Source organism: Myotis davidii, unplaced genomic scaffold (genome assembly GCF_000327345.1).
Source record: "Myotis davidii unplaced genomic scaffold, ASM32734v1 scaffold162, whole genome shotgun sequence".
NCBI lineage: Eukaryota > Metazoa > Chordata > Mammalia > Chiroptera > Vespertilionidae > Myotis > Myotis davidii.
In genome coordinates this window covers 3,718,219-3,740,484 of record NW_006300036.1, presented here as the reverse complement: position 1 = coordinate 3,740,484, position 22,266 = coordinate 3,718,219, and the positions used below count along the sequence as shown (strand labels likewise).

The window sequence follows — 22,266 nt, the reverse complement described above, 5'->3', positions numbered from 1 at the left end:
AACCGGGACCGCAGAGGGACCGCCTGCCGGGGGGGAGGCGAGGACCTGGGCTGGGCTTTCCGCACCCTGGTGAGTACCTGGTGTCCCGATCCTCCCCGACCCCTTCCACGTACCCTGGACCCGGAGGTCTCGGTCCCCACCCGGGGAGGGCACTGCTCTGGGGACCCTGTCCCTCGCGGGAGCCGCAGAACAGGGCGCTGCTGCTGCGGGTGCTAATGATTCAGCACCATTGGTGCCCAGAGGTTCGGGCATAATGGGGGACGATGGGGTGGAGGTCAATTGCTGTTTCTAGGCTCCAGTTGAAAGACCGGGCGGGCAGGGTCGGGTGGGGTGAACCAGGAGGCTCCGGCTGGCTTGTTCTGAAATTCCATCCTTTCCCCACACCCTGGCACAAACCTCCGTGCGTTTGCCCTGCAGACTTCAAAGTGTGTCAGGTTAGTGTCTTTTTCACACAAGCGAGTGAAGTCTAGGGCTATTGTGAAGACCTGTTTCTCTGCTTCTTGCCCCATTGGATGTCTATTTCATGCCATCATCCACTTCATTCCCCCTTGTTTTCCCACCCACCCCCCCCCCCCCCCCGCCCCGCTAATGTGTGAGAAAGATGCTGTACCTAATATCTAAATTGTCGCTGTATCTAAGTTGTCTTGTATTCAGGGTGGTTTGATTGGTCCTGGCATCATAGGAAGAACAAATTTAAAGCAGGAAATAATACTTTCAGAGTCTATGCATATATATATATATATGATATATATTATGTATAAGATATATATATATATAGTCTCATTAAATCATCACAACAACCCAGAACCAAATGTGGAAAGTGAGGAGCAGGAAAGTTAGATTATGTGCTCAAGGTCACAGAACAGGAATTTGAATACAAATCTTTATGATTCTAAAGCCCATGTACCTTTCACTGTATTAAGAAGTTGTTTATCCAAGTGTACCTATACTGTATGGTCTATTAAACAGAATTAATTTTCATAGGAGTGATCTCAAACAATACCAACAACAACCTGTAAACGTCCTGTAGGTGGAATGATTGTTCTTTTATATGGGGTGGGGAACCTTTTTATCTGCCAAGGGCCATTTGGATATTTATAACGTCATTCTCCGGCCATACAAAATTATCAATTTAAAAGTTAGCCTGCTATATCTGGTCAAACATTTAATTAACTCACTCCTAATGCCTTGGCAGGGCCAGAAAAATGATTTCTCGGGCCTTATACGGCCTATGGGCTGGATGTTCCCCACCCCTGTTTTATATGAAAGTAAGCTATGCTTTGAACTATGTGGGGAAAACCCCTATTTTCTTGGGGAGCATATGTCATGCCGGGGTCCAACCCCAGCAGGTCCAGGGGTTCCCAAAGGTGTAGATGGAGTCGGCGAAGAAGGAATGACACAGAGACAGCGTTCAGTTGATCAGCAGCCTAGCCAGGATCTCCAGCCAAGTTCTGGTCTGGATCTCCAGAGAAGTTCTGCCGTTTATTGTCTTGTTACATCTGTTTTTATACCAGTTGATTTTAATCCTGTCAATTTCTAGTACAAAGGTTAGGGCGTTTCTTATCTCCATTCCAGGGAGTAAAGATTATGTAGTTTAAGTGTTATTGTTTGTAGTTAAAGTGATTAACTACCCGCTTGGCACTTAGTTAAGGAGTTTCATCCCCTCCCTGACTTCAGGGAAAAATTCCTACCTGGGGAAACAACCTTTCTCGGAGAGGTGACCTTGGTTAAAACACACAGCGCTAAGGGGAGCAAACATATTAAGAACAGTATGCTATATACGCCAGGTCCCTTGAAACATATGCTGTGCAGATGTTTCTTTCCTGCAGCGACTGTGTCAAGCAGCAAGGATGGACCGGCTTCCGCCAATGTCAAAAGGTAATATGTGATATATATGGTGGACACTCAAGTGTTGGAGAAATCAATCAGGAAAGTAAAAAACAACAACTGAGTATCGTTTTCCTTTTTAAACTTTAGGAAAACATTTGCAGTAAGAACAGTTATCCAGTTCTTAGGGTGTGTGACTGAATTGTTTTTGTGTGGTGTGTTACATCATTATAAGGTGACAGATAAACCCAGACTAATAATGTTCTTTGATTCATTACCGTTCTGTGATTTGGTATAACATGATAATTCCATTTTATAGACTAAGAAACTGAAATATAGAGAAGAGTCAAGATCATAAATGGTGGAATCTGAACAAGCATTGACTTTTACAAAAAAAACGTGTTGTAGCAAAATGTAGTTCTATATCGTGGAATTCATTTGTTTTTGCCCTGTCCTTCAGAGTCAACAATTATATGGACCTTGTGCGCTCCTTCTACAAAAATAATGGTGGCTAGGTTTTTCTGTGTCCCTTGCTTGGTTATTTGACTTGCTTTCATTTATGATTTATGTATTTTCTCTTAATATATGCAACTCTTGTTAATGTCTCAGGAGGCAGGTTGCTATAGCACAAATGCTCATTATCTCTAAGTGCTGGAATAGCATTTAATGGCAGTGAGGAACATAGTCATCTTAGCTCATCGTTTCTAAAGTATCGAACCATTTGTATTGGAGAATTCTTTTTTAACTTAATGGGGAATATTGACAGACTAAAGCCCACTGCCTAAATAAGGCCATAAAATGGAGTCGTGAATTTACATTTGTTGTTCACACAAGACTATAAGAGAAGTAGGGTCTTGTGATGAGTCTTAAGTTTGATTTCTAGGAGGTCATTTCTTTTAGTTCTTTACATGGATGTAAACTGTGTCCTGAACTTTGGTGTGAAACATCTTGTAGTCCAATCTGGTTAATCCGAAGAGGGACAGCAGAATTGGTATGAATGAGTAAGCAAAAATAAGTGCCACTGCTATTTCTTTTTTTAAAGGAAGGTGTATGTCCTAGTGGTGGAAGGTCAGCAGGATCCTTTAAAATGGAAGCAACACATTTTATTTATATACCATTACTGAGAGTGTGTATTTAATACCACTTGGCTTTAGAACTGCTCAACAAAATAATTAGAATTGCCTTCATACTAGAAAAAAGGTGGTCAACAGACAAGTGCTATATCTACACCTTAAGAAGAAGGAGAAATAGTAGAGGCTGGGGTCATCAGAGGTTCACAGAAGTCTCCATGGGTGGAAGTGAATTAAGTAACTGAGAGATGGGAAGGATTTTGATAGTCAAAGAAAAAGCCGGAGAAGAGGTTCAGCTGAGAAGTGCACATATACTGTTTAGACCAGTGGTTCTCAACCTTCCTAATGCCGCGACCCCCAACCATAAAATTATTTTTGTGGCTACTTCATAACTGTCATTTTGCTACTGTTATGAATCATAATGTAAATATCTGATATGCAGGATGTATTTTCATTGTTACAAATTGAACATAATTAAAGCATTGCGATTAATCACAAAAACAATATGTAATTATATAGGTGTTTTCCGATGGTCTTAGGCGACCCCTGTGAAAGGGTCGTTGGACCCCCAAAGGGATCACGACCCACAGGTTGAGAACCCCTGGTTTAGACACACTGATGAGTTATGAAGAACCTTGAATATCAGACAGTGAAATCTGCTCCTTATCTGGTCGTCATAGGGAACTAGTGTATGTTTCTAAGCAGGCCACATTTATCTTTGACTGGTCTTGCTCACATTTTCCATATTCCTTGCTCCAGGTGTCCTTCCAGAAAATGGTATATTTCCTGGAAACTGATAGTAAAAGGATTAGTTTTCAATTAAACCAAGAAAAAGTTTTTTGTGCAAGTAAAACTTTTCCAAGGAAGTTTGCCTTTTGAAAAGCTTCCCCTCTCTATTATAGAATTATGGACAATTTGGACATTTTAAGAATATATGTAGGAAAAAGATCACTATAATCTTACTAACTAAAGACAACCACTGTTTAATATTTGATGTGCGTTCCATGCATAATTTTAATTGGACAGTGAACATTTAAAATGCTTACATTATTTTCCATGAGGTCGATGTACCATAATTTTCTAATCTTTCCTCATGGTCACTACTAGTATATTATTGATAGTAATAAATGACATTGTGATGAGCACCTTTGTTAAGTTCTGTATTTTCTAAATAGTTCTTAAGATAAAGTCTCAGAAATAAAAAAAAAGTCTGACTTCTTAATTTGCCTCTTTAAAAATTGAGATATAATGGACATATAACATTATGGTAGTTTAAGGTGTGAAACTGAGTGAGTCAAAAGGATGTCTGTAGCCACCTGTTGCACAGTAGGTCAATGAGAACTGACACTGGGCTTTGTCCTGGAGAAAGAGTGACTATCCTATATAATAAAAGCCCAATATGCTGAGTGTCCAACTGTTCGTTCTACCAGTTGCTATGATGCTCACTGGCCACTAGGGGGCAGATGTTCTGACCGGTAGGTTAGCTTGCTGTTGAGGTCCGGCCGATTGGGACTGGGTGAGTTGGGCTGGACATGCTCTGGACGAAGCCATGCACCAGGCCTCTAGTTTTATTATGAATGTTGCCACCCAGGAGAACAGGAAGCTAGTCCTCAAATTCATGAGTGATCAAGTGATCATGAGGAATGGGTCCAGGGTTGAGAGCTTTGTTGATTGGTCAATTCTTATTAAAGCTTCCACAATCTGATTTATTCAGCACTTGGTGGCATCCTATCCAGGTCTACCTGGCTATGGCTAGACAGTTTCTAACAGAAAGAAAGTCTGTGACACATCTTGGGATTGCAAGTTAGTGACATCGTTTTAAGAGCAGAAAGAAAAAAAATCCAGAGCTATTTCATGCTTAACAGGCTACATTCTTCTCTTATCTTAAGAGAGTATGCCTTCTAAAAACTTGCTATAAAGGCAGACTATAGGCCCTAGGACATGACTACATTCCAGTGCAGCTCTGGCTCTTAAAAGGGCACATTTAGTAATTTTCATTTAAAGCTAAATTCTAATATATCTAGTCTGTTATGATTTGCTGTCTGAGTCAGGCGTATAAAATAATTATTTGATATTTGTATACATTGTGAAATGATCACCACAATAAGTCTAGTTAACATTTATCACCACACATAGTTGCAAAATAATTTTTTTTTCTTATGATGTTTATTCAGGTTTTGAAACTCTACTGGATTCTGTATGTTCTCTTTGGAATATTTGCATATTAAGTGTAGGGTATTTGCATATCCATAATAACTCGCAATCTTCTCAATGGCTCCTCAGATTACACGCTTTCAGGCCACAACTCCTGGGGACTTGGAAAAAGGCAGGCAGCTGGGGACACTGGGGGAAAAAGATGTAAATAAAGTTGGAGGACAGATTTGGTGAGAGTGTCCAAGAGGTTATAGCTAGAGAAGGGTCATATGTGATAGACTATTTTCTGGTCCGATTGTTGTATTTGTGGACTTTAATGCCCCCTTCCTGAAGTATCTATCTCTTTAAAACTTCAGCTTGTTGCATTCTTCTTCTGTCTCAGATTCCCAGGTCTCTAGCTTTAGTGACCTGCCAATGCAAAGCCTATGCATTCACTCTTGCACTCTGATTTGGGGAATGTACACAGGTGAGGGCAGGAGTTCCAGATTTCCCAGTTATCAGCTGAAGCCCTGGTAACAAGGTACAAGAGTGTGGTGGACAATGAAGACACCCCCAACTCCCACCCCTGGCCCTGCCCCTTCCCCATGCACATTGCCAGAGATGGCCTCTAAGAACAGCAGGCCAGTGGCTCAGTGGTTGAGTGTTGACCTATGAACCAGGAAGTCGAGGTTCGATTCCTGGTCAGGACATGTGTGCAGGTGGCTGGCTCGATCCCCAGTAGGGGACCTGCAAGTGGCAGCCAATCAATGGTTCTCTCATCATTGGTGTTTCTATCTCTTTCCCCCTCTTCCTTCCTCTCTGAAATCAATAAAGATATATTAAAAAAAAAAAAAAGAACCGCAGTCCACCTGAGCTTCCTCCTGGTCCTACCCCCACCCTCCCTGAGGCCATTAACTGTGAGGCTAGGTAGAAGAGGAGCCAGGGGATATGAATGTGTCTTGAGGACATAAGAAGGGAGCAGAGAGGCAGGTTCTTATAATATTCTATCAGTCCTGGGAAAGCTTAAAGGGAGCAGTGAAAACAAGCATCACAGTATAAACCCAAAAAGAGATCCCCTTTCAGGTGATTTCTGGTAGAAGAAGGATATTGAGGTAAGTAGAGTATTTTGGGCAGAATTTGTCCTGGACTTAGTTGGGGCTATTATTTAAAAGAGTTTGCTTAAGCTTGTAGAAGTTGGTAAATATTTTTATTCCTTTCAGGCATTATCTGTCAGAGTTGAACTGGGCTTCGACAACAGTTTTCCCAGGGTTGAGTGAAAGTTAAAAACTTAAATTTAAATAGGCTTGCCTATTCATTCTCCACCACCCCTTATTTCCTACTTCCCATCTGACATTTCTTTGCTAACATGCTCATATAGCACATAAAACAGTTGGCAAAGCCAAGGTGTTGGGATTGTTTAGCCTCTGAGAATGTGATAATATATTTTCTCTTTTTTTTTTTCATTTTTTATTTGCAAGCATGTGGTTAGCCTGTGTTTCTTTGACTCATTTGAAAGCTTAGGTGGTCATGTGGTCACTGGGTCTCTTTCAGGGCTTCCCTAAAGGTTTCTGCGAACTCCTTCCTTTTCAGGTGGATGCTATCCTCGGTCCACTGGGTATGCCGAATTACCCACATTTTTTTTTTTTTTTATTTTTCTAAACTGGTTGTGGCACGCAAGCTTTCAGATTTCTTATTTTTGTTCCCCTGCTTATCTGTGTTAAATGGAACCCTTTTTTTTGACCAAGGATTATTTTGAACATTTCTCTATTTTTGAAAGTCTGAACTGATGCCACAACTAATCAACAAGATGATGATTACTTGTTTTTATAAAAATTCTCCACTCTCCTCCATTAGTGTATTTGCAGTCAAATAGATTTCTTTTTTAAAGTAAATTGAGCATTTGTAGATTTGGAAGACGGATCAGCAGTAATTCAGGCAGCAGCTTCAAAACTATCTCAACGTTCTCTGTTGGCTTAGATTTTTAGAGCTGCTTAGGTATACCACTCATTTAAGGTAGTACAATCTTTCTTTAGAATTGGGAAAATTTTCATATGTAATTTTATCATCACTATTTAAAATCTATTTCTTCAAGGTCCTTAATAAATAAAATGTGTAAGGATGTGTGACATTCATAATGATTGCTAAAAAAACCAGGACAATAATTGTAGGACACGTCTCAATTTATATTTAGAATTAGTCAGTCTGCAGTTACCCAACACATATGTGCTAGCTACTCTGTGGAGGAGAAAGATAGGAATTGAAAACTTTCCATAATCAGCTTACTGTACATGAAACCAGATGGGGCATTTTCATTTAGCTTTAGGTTTGGTGACATCCAAGATTATAATATTTAATTACTTAGCATCTCTTAATCTAGAATCCTAAAGATTGGCAGATATGATTTCTATCCTCCATTTTAGCAGTGTGAAAAAATGAAGGTGTAGGTGAGAGGGGAAAAAAGAAAACAGGCAAGATTCACCTGAAGAATTGCAGTAGGGTTAGAAACTGGTCTACAGCTGCCCCTTTTAGAAACTAATTTTGATACTTGAAGCTAGTATTTATTATTATATGTAAACAAGAGGATAATCTTTATTAGTTTGTTGGATAGTTTTGAAGGTTTTATTTCTTTAAGGGAATTTGAGAGAAAAATAACTTCTCGAATTTATTGAATAATTTTTCCTAACCTCTGACACCTACTTTTAGTTCACATCTGCTTCCTCTTGGTCCACAAAAACATTTCAACTCATTATTTTTGGAAAATTGAAATGAGGTATTTCTAGTACTTTTCTGCAAAAAATGAAAGGAAAGTAGACTCTTTAAATATTAAGGAAATTTTTGAAAGGAGGGGTCAGTGCTTCTGAAACTCAAGCAGACTATATGTATGTGGAAAAGCTTTTTTTCCACTTGTCAAAAATCAGTGCCAAATAAGCATTTTTGGTAGTAAAAAGATTTGCTGCTGCATATGTTAAGAGGTTTGTCATTTTGGAATAGGAGGCATTTTCTCTTTTTAAAAATTTATCTTGGATACATATGTCAAGAGCTCTTTTCATCCTTGACTAAGAATTAAAAATTAAATCTGTTCTTCATTAGATGTAATATGGCATATTTACTTCCATAATGTGCTTGAGAGTGTAATTGTGAATTTTGTTTTTACAATTCATAAGGAACCAGAATAATAAATATAGCATGGAGTGAATTTCCTAAACTATAGCTTCCATTAGGAACAAAATTAATCACATACACTCAGAAATATCTATGAATCTAGAGATTTAGATTCCCAAGTAAAATTACCTAATAATAGTTCAGGAATTTTTCTGTCCTTGATATAACTATATATTCTGGTAATATGAAAATGATTATCATGCCTTATGGAAGAAAAACATAGTGACTTTTTCTTTCAAAGTTATATAGAAATGTGACTTATTTAATTATTTGGGTAATTTCTGGCATTTTGTAGGCATTGCACAAATGCAACTTTTCCTTCCAGTTAATATTTTGTAACATTTTTAATATATAATTTTTTATTGCCATAAAGAAATATAACATGAAATTTATAATGTTAACCATTTTTAAGCGTAATATTAAATATATTCACATTGTTGTGAAACAGGCCTGTAGAACTTCCAGATTTTGCAAATCTGAAGCTTTTTATCTGTTAAACAACAACTCCCTTCCCCAACCCTCGAGTCCCTGGCATGACCATTCTGCTTTCTGTTTCTATTAATTTGATTACTTTAGATAGCTCATATAAGTAGAATGATATAGTATTTGTCTTTGTGACCACTTTTTTAAAAAATTATATTTTTATTTATTTGAGAGAGAAAGGAAGAGGGAGAGAAAGATAGAAACATCAATGATGAGAGAGAATCATTGATCAGCTGCTTTCTGAACACCCCCCACTGAGGATCAAGCCTACAACCCAGGCATGTGCCCTTGACTGGAATTGAACCCAGGACCCTTCAGTCCACAGGCCGACGCTCTATCCACTGAGCCAAATCAGCTAGTGTGTGCCTTGTTTATTTCATTTCACTTAATGTCCTAATGGTTCATCTATGTTATAGCATATAACATGATTTCCTTCCTTTTTAAAGCTAAATAATATTCTATTGTGTGTATATACCATATTTTGTTTTTCTGTTCATCTGCTTATACATTTGGGTTGCTTCCACCTCTTTGCTACTGAGAATAGTGCACCCTGAACATAGGTGTGCAAATATCTCTCTGAGACCCTGCTTTCTAATCTTTTGGATATATAGACTCCAAAGTGGGGTTATTGGATGCTATGGTAGTTGTATTTGTATTTTCAATTATTTGGGAAACCTCCATACTGTTTTCCATAGTGATTGTATGTACCGTTTTACCATTTCACCAACAATACTCAAGGGTTCCAATTTCTTTGGCCTCACCATCACTTATTGATTATTGGTTGATTGATAGTTGCCATTCTGATAGATGTGAGGTGATATCTCATTGTGGTTTTGATGTGTATTTCTCTGATGATTGCTAATGCTGAGCATCTTTTCAAGTGCCTATTGGCTGTTTGTATATCATCTTTGGAGAAATGTCTATTCAAGTTTTTTGCCCATTTTTTCATCTGGTTATGTGATTTTTTTGTTGTTGTTGAATTGTTGGCATTTTTTATATATTCTGGATATTAACCCCTTATCAGATATATGATTTTCTTCCATTCCATACATTGCCTTTTCATTCTATTGTGTCCTCTGACATACAAAAAATTTTGTTTTCCCATTTGTCTATTTTTGCGTTTGTTGCATATGTAGCATTATTTTTTAGCAGCTAATAAGTATATTCACAGAATTGTTTCAAGTTGTGTTCATTCTTTTTCTTTTTATTCTTTTAAGTCCACAAGATTATTTTAGAGACTATCTATATATATAAAAGGCTAAGTTTCCATCTGTCCTACTGGTCACTATGACGCCCACTGATCACCAGGGGCAGATGCTCAACTCAGGAGCTGCCATGATGCGCACTGGCCATTTAAAAATAAACAGCACCGCGGACCTGGCACCGACAAATCAACACTTGGCTTCCCCCAAGTGGGACACAGGCCCTGCCACCACCCCAGAGCGATAGCCGACCAAAGCACGGCTGACGCTGCTAAGACCCCATGGTGCAAAATGTGGCCCACAGGCCAGCCCAGACTGGAAATGGTAGCTGTGGGCACCAGGTAATGATGTCACGTAGCAATGCCCAGCTTTCTCTCCCTAGTGACAGGCCATTTAACAATAAACGGCACCACCGACCTGGTGCCCACAAAGCAACACTCAGCTTCGCCCAAATGGGACACAGGCCCTGCCACCACTCTGGAGTGACAACCCACCATATCACAGCCAATGTCCTACTGGTCACTATGACGCCCACTGATCACCAGGGGCAGATGCTCAACTCAGGAGCTGCCATGATGCGCACTGGCCATTTAAAAATAAACAGCACCGCGGACCTGGCACCGACAAATCAACACTCGGCTTCCCCCAAGTGGGACACAGGACTTGCCACCATCTTGGGGTGACACCCACCAAATCTCAGCCAATGCTGCCAAGACCACATGGCGCAAAATGCAGCCCTCAGCCCAGTCCAGCCCAGAAACGGTCACTGTGGGCACCGGGTAAAGATGTCACATAGCAACACCCAGCTTTCTCTCTATAGACTAGCCTCTTTGGAGTTTCTTCAGCCCAGGAACCGACTTGCTTTGCAGCCAGGTGCAAACATTTTATAGTTTAACCAAATGTTTGTGAAGCATTTTCCTGTGCCTTTATCTCATTTGATCCTCACAGAAGCCCTGGAGTAGGTAGATAGGAGACTAGATAGAATCTGATTTTCTTTTCATTAGCCAGAAAATGGAGATTTAGAAAATTTAGAAACTTGACCCGACTGAAAAGAAAAATGCTGGAACTTGAAAATGACCAGGTTTTCTCACTGTGCAGAATATAATCAAACACTGCATTTACTACTGTGTTGCTGACAATTACCTGAAAGAGAAGTTGGGGTGCTTCACTGGGCTGGAAAAAGTTTAGCTAAATCAGAAAGTAGGTCTAATTAAGCAAGTTTATATGTATACTAGAGGCCCAGTGCAGGAAAATTAATGCACTGGAGGTGGGGATCCCTCAGCCCAGCCTGCCTCCTCTCACAGTCTGGGAGCCCTCAGGAGATGTCCTACTGACGGCTTAGGCCCGCTTCCCTAAGCCACAGTGTGGCCCCCCTCTGTGGGAGGCAACCGGGCCAATCAGGGGAAGGATCCGCCCCCATCACCCTGCCACTGCTGCTGCTGCCGGCCACCACGGCTGCCTGCCCTCAGCCCTTGCAGGTGCTGTGCTGCAGCTTTGTTTGGAAGGACGTTCGGAAGGATGTCAGCTGTCTGGTCTAATTAGCATATTATCCTTTTATTATTATGGATATAAAAGGCTAAGTTGACTCGCACATGCATGATACATATAAAGCTCTTGCTGCCACCAATCACATGCATGTGTTTCGATCTGTCATTATCGATTGTGAAGTTGGTTGACACTTCTATTATAGAGAAAGGGTGAGTAATGATATTAAAATATTTCTTCTAATTTCCTTTCAATGTGTACAAATCTGTGCACCAGGACACTAGTGTAATTATATAGAACTAGAGGCCTGATGCACGAAATTCATGCAAGGGGCTCAGCCCTCGTAACTGCGGCTACCACGGTCTTGCCCTTGCAGCCCCAGCTGCCTTAGCCCTTGCAGCCCCGGCTTCATCCGGAAGGTCGTCCAGATGGCCGTCCTTCTGTTCAGTCTAATTAGCATATAATCTCTTTATTATATAGGATGGTGTAATTACTTTAACAAATTCAACTTAATTTTGATTGACTTATTTTTTGGGGGGAAGGCCTATTTTTTAAACTTTTCACTGTAGAATTTTGTTACTATAATTTAACTTTGTGTTAATAGGGATTGTCTTAAACCTACATATCAATTTAGAGAGACTTAACTTCTTTACTATGTTGATTCTTCCAATCTGTGAAGATGGTATATTTCTCCAGGTATTTAGGTCTTCCTTGATTACTTTTATCATCATTTTTATAATTTTCACTATAGGTATCTTATATTTCATTTTCTTTTGAGCAACTGTAAATGATATTGCATTTTAATTTTATGTTTCCATTTCTTTGTTATCATTATATAGAAGTACAATTAGTTTTTGTGTGTTGATGTTGTATCCTGAAACCTTACCGAACTCACATTTTGAATCAAAGATTATAGATACTTTTAGCTTTTCTAAAAAACACAGACAATGATGTCATCTGAAAATTGTCTTTAATTTTTCTTGCCTTATAGCAATAGCTAGAACTTATAGTATTGTGCCAAACCAGAATGGTGAGAGTGGACATCCTTGCCTTGTTTACAGTCTTAGAAGAAGAAAATTATTCTGTGTTTTACTGTTAAGTATGATGCTAGCTGTAGGTTTTTTATAGATATTCTTTGTTAGGTTGATGAGGTTTTCCCTCTCTTCCTACTGTACTGATACTTTTTATCTTGAATGGATGGCAGATTACATTAAATGCTTTTTATGCATTAGTTGATATGGTTAGGTGATTTTTTATTAGCACATTGTGCATTGATACATTTTTTAATAGGGAATCAGCCTTGCACACATGGAATAAATTCCATCTGATCACCCTATATAATAAAAGGCTAATATGCAAATTCATCAAACAGTGGAATGACCAGTTGCTATGACGCACACTGACCACCAGGGGGCAGATGTTCAACACAGAAGCTGCCCCCTGGTGGTCAGTGTGCTCCCACAGGGGCAGCACCGCTCAGCCAGAAGCTGGACTCACGGCTGACGAGCGCAGTGGTGGTGGCGGGAGCCTCTCCTGCCTCCGTGGCAGCACTAAGGATGTCCCACTGACATCCCCCAAGGGCTCCCGAACTGTGAGACCGGGCTGAGGGACCCCCTGAGTGCACGAATTTCATGCACTGGGCCTCTAGTGTGTGTATGTATGCAACATACATTGTTGCATTTAATTTGCTAAAGATTTTTTGCATTTACCTTCATGAGAGATACTGGTTTTTAGTATCCTTTTTGTTATGTTTTTACATTTGGTTTTGGTTGTTAGAGTACTACTGGCATCATGTGGTTCTGAGAAACTGTCATTGTTGAGTGTTGGTATTGTATCCCATTCAAATATCTATAATTACTTGAGAAGGCTATCAAAATATTCATTTTTTATAACTACATATCTCTGTGAGGCCAAATTTTAAAAATATACTTCAGTCAAAATAATTTATCAGAATGAATGCAGAAGCAAATCTGAGAACCTTTCTAAGGCAAGGTATTAAAGAAATTTGATAAAGCACAAAACAATACCACTCATTCCTTTTTTTAAAAAAAATATAGTTATTTTTAATAAAGTATGTTTTTGTTAACATAATGTTTTTATTATTTTTAATTTTTTAAAGTATATTTTTATTGATTTCAGAGAGGAAGGGAGAGGGAGAGAGAGAGAGATAGAAACATCAATGACCAGAAAGAATCATGGATCAGCTGCCACCTGCATGCTCCTCACTGAGGATAGAGCCCACAACCCGGGTATGTGCCCTTGACTGGAACCTACCTGGGACCCTTTAGTCCTCAGGCTGATGCTCTATCCACTGAGCCAAACCAGCTAGAGCTATTATTTTTATTTTAAAATGAACCAATAAGGATCTTAAACATTTATCAGTTTTAGATTCTAATAGGGTAAATATTGATAGGTATAACCCAAAAAGCCAAAACTCAACAAAATTTAAAGATCACAAAGAGTTCCAACACCAAAAAGTTGAGAATCACTACTAAGACAACCACGGCAAGGAGAAAAGTGACGTCAAAGGCAAGGGCATGTGCATCTCACACTTGACATTGGTTTAACTAAGTTGTTCCATGTGCTCCTTTCCTTTTTCCACCAATACTTTCATTTCACAAAAGAAGCTTTTCCTCTGTGTTGGCTCACTGATATGTTCTTTCTGTCCTAGAATACGTATGGTAAATATACCAATAGAACTTCACAATGTAATCTTCACCAGGTAAATTCCCTCAAATTATTCCCATTCGAAAAAATGCCATATATGGACATACAACTATATTTGAAGTTTATAAATTATAATAAAAAGAATGACAATATTAACTCAGTGGTGACTTATGCAAGGATGAAGTAATTTAGAATGTTTTATTAAGGTTTGACTCTAAGAGCGTTCAAGAAATACTTGAATTAGTCCTTTTATTTTGATTATTGTAAGTGGCTTTTCTTTTACTTTTCCTCAGCACTTAGTAGTTTGTAATGGTATGAACATGCAAGTTGAGATGGAAAAGAATCAGATTATATCAGTGAGAAAAGAAGATGAAGTGAGATAGGGAAAACATTGACATTAGCTTACAACACCTACCTCCTGAAATTGCCTATGTTTATTAGAACTAGTCCCACATTTAATACTGAGTTTTCTATCTTCCAGGCAAAGAGGGAAACATAATATATTATTATAATTATCAGTCAATAATTACTAATATATAGTATTAAATGCTATAATAATAATAATAATAATAATATAACTATAATTCATGTTTACATTTCCTTCTCTAAATACCAAAACACATTTTGCTTTATTAGAATGCCTTCTGGTATAATTTTTACTTAAACTGATTCTTTAAAAATGAGTTACAAAAATCAGTTATAAAGATATGTAAATATTAGATTTTTGTTGCTAATTTATTAGTCTTACTTTCATGGTTGAGATGAGAAGTTTACAATAGGAAAACTAGGTGAATGTTTGATTTTTGGCCAAGAGTATTTCTTCTCTATAATATGTAAGGTATTCAGTATGCCACCCTCCCTCCCTTTCTCCCTCCCTCCCTTCCTTCTTGCCTTCCTTCTTTTCTCCTTTCCTCTTTCCTTTATATGATTACTAGGGGCCCAGTGCACAAATTTGTGCACCTTGAAAGGAATTGTGGCTGCAAGGCTGTGGTGGTTACAGGAGCGGGTCTCGGCCCATCCTCCACGCCCCACCTGGCCCCTCCCGCTGTGGCCCCCAGACCCCTGTCTGCTGGCAGCCCTGCTCCTGCCATCGCTCCCATGCACTGACGGCGCTGGCCTGTTCGCACCCACGGATGCCGCGGAGTGATTGGGGCTGTTGCCAGCAGCGGGTGTGAGTGTGGCCGGCATCGTCAGCAGCTGTGAGTGGTGGCTGCTGCCCTGATCGCCCCTCAGGAGCAGTGGGAGGTGGAGAAACCCAGAGGGGTGATCAGGCCGGTAGCCTCTGCTCACACCCATTGATGGCGCTGAGCGATTGGAGCCGGCGCTGGTGCTGGCAGCAGGTGCGAGCACTGGGCAGGACCGTGGCATGCGTGTGAGAGCAAAGAATTTTCAGTAACCACCAGGGGCTTGCCCCAATGGCAGTGACCAGCACCCCGCCTTGGTCTGGTGCCCCCACTCACCTGCTCCACCATCCCGCCGCAGCTGATGCCCACCATGTTCCACACTCTGCCGCCTGCTGCCGATGCCCGCCATGTTTCTCACCCACCCCCTGGTGGTCAGCGCACATCATAGCGACCGGTTGTTTGGTTGTTCGGTTGTTTGGTTGTTCCACTGTTCAGTCTATTTGCATACTAGCCTTTTATTATATAGGATAATTTATCTGTCTCATTTGAGTTTTGGGTAGGGTTTAGGTTTAGAGTCCCTTTATTAGGCTGTGTCCTCTAATTTGTGGGTTCTTGTTTGTGAGGAACCCACTCAATGGACTGGGAAGAGGATAAAGAAAAGCTTTTCTGGTTCATGTAATCCCCTGGGCACAGTTGTAATTTGATCTCCCTTTCTGACTGGTGTCTGTAGCACTTTTATCCTGATGGTCTACTTAAGTAGCTGCCTCAGATGAATAGATGATGAATAGTAATAGATGATGGTTTATTATTTTAACTCTGTGAAGTTTAATTATGTATTTGGTCAGTAAGAGAGATGTTATATAAAATTAAATGGACTAAAATGAAAAAAATAGGAAATTCATTGTTTGGTTATAGGCTACCTGAGGGAGTTATATTCAGAGTACAAACTAAATATTTAGCATAGAATCATTGAAATAGTCATATAAATAATATTAATGGAATTCAGTGAATAAGGAAAACATTGCTGCAAACTGACCTAAATTGTCTGGTTTTGGGACCACAGAAAGTAAGGCTTTGCAAACTGTTACTTGTACCATCCTCCATTGGCCCTTTTTCTGGCCTGAAAGAATCACATTTAAATTGAAATCCAAATGCAGCAAACTGAGCTTTGCCTACGTCCAGTCCTGCTGTCTGTGCTTGGAGAGGAAATACTTGGCTTATGACCAGTTCTTTACCCTCTTTGGACATCATCAGAACTGTGGATGCTGCAGCCTGTTTTTTCCCGAGATGAATCAGCACTGCTGTCTGCCAGTCTGCCCCAGCACGGTTGGCTGTTGACTAATGGTTGGGCCCGTAGTGTTACGTGAAGCTGCGCAAATTACAAGATCATAAAGTCATTTGATTTGAACCAAAACTTGAAGCAAAATATGGTACGTGATTTCCTTTTTCACATTTAAGACTGTAAGTTTGTAAGTAGGAATATTAAAGCTTAACTTTGCAGAAAGACTGGCAAAGGCATGGATTCCTGAAATAGATTTTTTATGGAGCATGATCTCTGGAATACTTCCAGTTATAGTTCTCATTTCTGATTAAAATTTAAAATTGCTTTCTTTGAATTTTAAATTTATATAGTTTCCATACCAGCTGGTACTTAATATATACAGTGAATGAAATGTGTTAAACCTTTTAATTAGTCAGATCACTGTGATAATATTGCACTTTTGTCTGATCAGGTATGTAAAATTAAAACCACATATTTGTTTACATACATATCTCTCTCTATATATAATATATATATATTTTTAAAAGGCTTTTTTGAATAATCAAATAGTCCCAATATTTCAATAAAGTTAAGAAATTGGAAACTTATGATAAAATGCCTTATTTAGATGAACTTAGATGATAAAAAGAGTTGGATGGTGTTAAGAAGTTAAGATTAAGCGAGAGTAAATGGTTGTTTCTTTCTTTTTTTTTTTTATGGATGTTTTAGTAGAAATGCTTTCCCCCCCATTACCATTCATAAACTGGAAACAAACAACAACTTATTTAGTGTATTTTATTTGGTAAGTGTTCAATAAATATGTTTAGTTAAAAGCAAATATGGAAACAGGAATTTCAAAAGTCAATTTAATATTAAAATAGATAAGAGAGTAGGCTGTTACAAACATTGTAAGCTTATCCAGTAGAGCTACTTTTAAAGTTTGTCTTCCTCCTTCTTTGATGTAATCTTTGGCAGAGCAAGAGTATCGTCTAGACTAGCTGTGGATAAGCCAGATATTAAAGTGACTCTAGTTGTAATTTGTGATTATTCAGAAAAATGGAAGATGTGTTTCATTCTTAACTTATAATTTGTATCACCAAAGTCTCATGAGTAAAATAATGGAGAGCTGCTATACCTATTAAAATCTTATGCTCCACTGTGTGTTAGGCTCTGTCTTGTTCCATTGCTCGGAGAGACACTGTCCTTTCCCATGAAGAATTTTAAAAGAAGTGCTTTAGAAATGCAGTAAGTGTGGTTGATGTAACAGTGGTGATGCATTGAAGGACAGTTAATTCTGCCTGGGGACAGAAGGAAGGAGGGGACAGCTAAGCTGTGCTTGAATGGTGGGTAGAGAAGAAAAACATCCCAGGAGCAGAGGCAAACACAAATAAATATACGCAAATTAGAAAATGAATAACATTTTCAGGATTGTCTTTGTAATCTCATGCTTTTATTTCTAGCTAGAATATCTTTCAAACATATTTGGCTGCTATTCATGTTGATTAATATGATTTACTTCACACACACATACACAAATAAATTTCAAAACTCAGTACTTATAATTAACACTTTTATACTATATACAATGCAGTCTGGCACTGTTATGTTTTCCTCTCTATTGTAATAAAAAAAAACCCCCAACATTTATTGAGTTGTACTAAATTGTTTAAATTACTCTCTATGGGTTATGGTCTGTATTTAAAAATAAAACAAACAAACAAACAAAAACAAACCCTGTACTAGAGCTCAGGATTCATAGGGAGGCGCCTTTCAAACGCAATGGGCATATTTGCAAAGGAACTAACACTGCTCTATCTCAGCAGTGCTCCGAGACTGTAATAAACATACTGGTGGCTTTAGCCTATTTGTAGTTCAGAAGGTAACACGGTATAGTACACAGGTTTTGAGAGTTGAGTAGACTCGTCTAAGTTGCTAAATCTCTCTGAATCGCAGCTTTCTTATCTGTAAAATGGAATTAATAAAACAATCTATTAGGACTAAATGAAATAACACATCTGTTTTAAGATGGCTCTCAAACTTGACTATACATTTAAAGCATAGGGGAGCTTAACAAATTTCTATACTCAGGCTGCTTCTCAGACCAATTAAATTGGATGTTTGGGGCTGGGACCCAGGCATCAGTATTTTTATTTTATTTTTTTTGCAACTTTATATTCCTTGAATAGCTACTCTCTGTATCTACCTGACTCCAGCCCCTGGCAACAACTATTCCTCTCTGTTTTTACTTGTTTGACTATTTTAGCTTCATTATAAAAAGGGTGTCATGAGATATTTTACTTCTATGGCTAGCATATTTCACTTATCATAATGTCCTTCAGGTTCACCCATATTGTTACATATGGCAGGATTTCCCTTTTTAAAGCTGAATAGTATTCCATTGCATGTACACATCAGTTTCCTCATCCATCAGTGGACATTTTGGTTGTTTATACATCTTGATTATTGTGAATAATGCTGCAAAGTACGTGGGAGTGCAAATATCTCTTTGTAGTCCTGATTTCAATTATCCTATATAAAGAGGTAATATGCTAATTGACCATCATGCCCTCACAAGATGGCAGTGCCCACAGCCAAAAGATGGTGGCACCCAGGCAGGCATGCGGTGCTGCCGGGCCTGCCAGGTCCGGCCGCACTGCATGCCTGCCACCAGAGTCCCCCAGTCCCATCAGCCCCACTGGCGGGGGGCGGGGGGAGGGTTGGCAGGAGTCCCTCAGCCTCCTCAACCCCACCAGCAGTGAATTTTCATGCGACCATTACCCTTAAAAAAAATCCTTACCCAAGGATATGATTATTTCTTTTAGATCATCTGTTCTCAGGCAGCAGGCCTAAGCCAGCAGGTGGACATCCCCCGAGGGTCCCAGACTGTGAGAAGGTGCAGGCTGGGCTGAGGGACCCCCCATGTGCATGAATTTTCATGCACCGGGCCTCTAGTATTGGAAAAATATCCAGAAGTGGTATTGCTGGATCATGTGGTAGTTTTGTTTTAAATTTTTTCAGGAACCTCCATACTGTTTTTCACAGTGGCTGTACCATTTTATATTCCCACCAATAGTGTGCAAGGGTTTCAGTTTCTTCTCATTCTTATAACACTTGTCAACTTTTGGTTTCAGCCATTCTCACAAGTGTGATGTGATACTGTGTTTTTTGTTTTTTTTATATTTATTGTTGAAAGTATTACAGATTTACCCCTCTTTCCCCTCCTTACCTTCCCCCTCCCCCATTCCTGCCCTTGCCTCAGGCCTTCACCATCCTACTGTCTGTGTTCATGGGCAATGCCTATATGTATATAAGTTATTTGGTTAATCTCTCCCCCCAACCCTGGCCCCCTTCCCTCTGAAATTCATCAGTCTGTTCCATGTTTCCATGCCTCTGGTTCTATTTTATTCATCATTTTATTGTGTTCATTAGATTCCACATATAAGTGAGATCATGTGATATTTGTCTTTCTCTTATTGGCTTATATCACTTAGCATAATCATCTCTAGGTCCCTCCATGCTGCCTCAAAAGGTAATAGAATAGATTCTTGTTTTTTACAATTGCATGTTCCATTGTGTAAATGTGCCACACTTTTTTTTTTTTTCCATTCATCTACTGATGGGCACTTGGGCCGTTTCCAGATCTTAGCTATTGTAAATAACAATGCTATGAACATAGGGGTGCATCTGTTCTTTCTGATTGATGTTTCAGGTTTCTTAGGCTATATTGTGTCTTTGATTTGCGTTTCTCTGACAAATAGTGATTTTTGAGCACCTTTTCATATACCTTTTGGACATTTGCCTGTCTCCTTGGGAGAAATGTCTATTCAAGTCTCCCCACCCCCCCCATTTTTAAATTGGTTTGTATTTTTTTTTTTTTGCTATGGAGTTGAAGGAGTTCTTATATATATTTGGATATTAACTCCTTGCTAGATATATGGTTTGCAAATATTTTCTCCCACTCTGTAGGTTGTCTTTTTACTCTTGTTTCATTAGCTATGCAGAAGCTTTTTAGTTTGTCACGGTCTCACTTGTCTGTCTTTGCTTTTGTTACTTTTGCTTTTTGTGCTCTTGGTGTCCTATCTAAGACATCGGTGCTGAGACCACTGTTATTGAATATTCCTCCTATGTTTTCTTCTAGGAGTTTTACAGTTTCAGATTTTAAGTTTAAGTCTTTAATCATTTTTGAGTTTTTGCATGTGGTGTAAGATAAGGGTCCAATTTCATTCTTTTACATGCAAATATCCAGATTTCCCGACAGCATTTGTTGAAGAGATTATCTTTTCCCTATTGCTTATTGACCATTTTTACATGGGTTTATTTCTGGGCTCTCTTATTGTTCCATTGGTTCATATGTCTATCCTTACACCAGAATTATACTGTTTTAATTACAATAAATTAGTAATATATTTTGAAACCACGAAGTGTGATTACTTCAGCTTTATTCTTTCTCAAAATTGTTTTGGCTTTTTTTAGTCCTTTGTAGTTCCATATGAATTTTAGGATTGCTTTTTCTATTTTTGTAAAAAATGCCTTTGGAATTTCTTTCAAATATGTTTTTATTGATATTTTAGAGAGAGAGGAAGGGAGAGGGAGAGATATAGAAATATCCATTAGCTATCTCCTGCATGCCCCCTACTGTGGAGTGAGCCTGCAACCTGGGCATGTACCCAGACTGGGATTCAAACCGTTGACTTCTTGGTGCATAGGATGACACTCAGTCCACTGAGCCACACCAGCTGGGCAGTGCCTTTGGGGTTTTGTTAGGTGCATTGAATATATAAATCATTTTGGGTAGTATGAATAGTTTAACAATTTTAAGTATTCCAATCCATAAACATGGATGTTTTTCCATTTACTTGTGTCTTCTTTCATTTCTTTCATCAATGTCTAATATTTTTTAATGTGTAAGTCTCTCATATCTTAGTTACACTTATTCCTAGGTATTTTATAGGGATGCGCAAATTATTTTAATGGTCCTCTAGTGCAGACTATGTTGAAATGCCTGACTGTGAAGCCTGTAGCACAATGTGTGGAACTTGACAAGTATTTGATACATGTATGGTTCCCTTGATAAATAGTATCAACAATAATATATGGTTAATTCTCCTGTGGTGGTTACTACATTTTGGGCACTGTGCTAAGTACTTTTCACATCGTTTGGGCAATGCTATGCTTTTTAAAGTTATTATTCTGTCAAACAATACAATTAAATGGCTGAGATAAAAAGGGAGAACACTGTTTACTAGAGAGGAAAATGGCTACTTTTATCGTTAGGAACTCAGTTACCCATGTAATTATTTTAGTGAATCAGAGGATCTGGCTTTTATAGAACAGCCTCAAGAATATAGAGTAAAAACTTTAAAAATATTTTAGATTCTAGTTTAAACCTTACCCCATGACTCACCTAGCAGGTGTAACAGATCAATTTGATAAATACCGCAGACACATAGCAATTCTAATTTAAGCAGAATTGTATTGATATCTTGGGGTAGATTGTGACTAGTATGTATATTCCAGATAGTACAAAGAGTGAGTATTAACCTATGAATACTTCTTCCATATTATCATTACTTGACATCAAAATGTGTTAGGTTTAATGTCATGATGACAAGACTATTTTTATTAACAAGGTCAATATTTTTCTGTTAAATTAATTAGAAATGTTTAGTAGTCTGCTGGTATGCTTTTTTTTTTAATTTTATTTTTTATTACAAAGGGTATTACATATGTGTCCATTTTTTCCCCCCGCCCTAGACAGTCCCCTAGCCTCCCCTATTCCCCAGTGTCTTATGTCCATTGGTTATGCTTATATGCATGCATACAAGTCCTTTGGTTGATCTCTTACCCCCCTA

General features: G+C 38.8%; 1 protein-coding gene across 1 annotated transcript in view; it reads left to right on the top strand.

The window, feature by feature from the left end:
• Positions 1–22,266, top strand: part of TTLL7 (tubulin tyrosine ligase like 7) — a 146,251-nt gene continuing 123,985 nt past the window's right edge. Inside the window, exon 1 of the mRNA XM_015572111.1 lies at positions 1–69. The gene's annotated coding sequence lies outside the window, so the exon portion shown is untranslated. The remainder of the gene's footprint in view (positions 70–22,266) is intronic.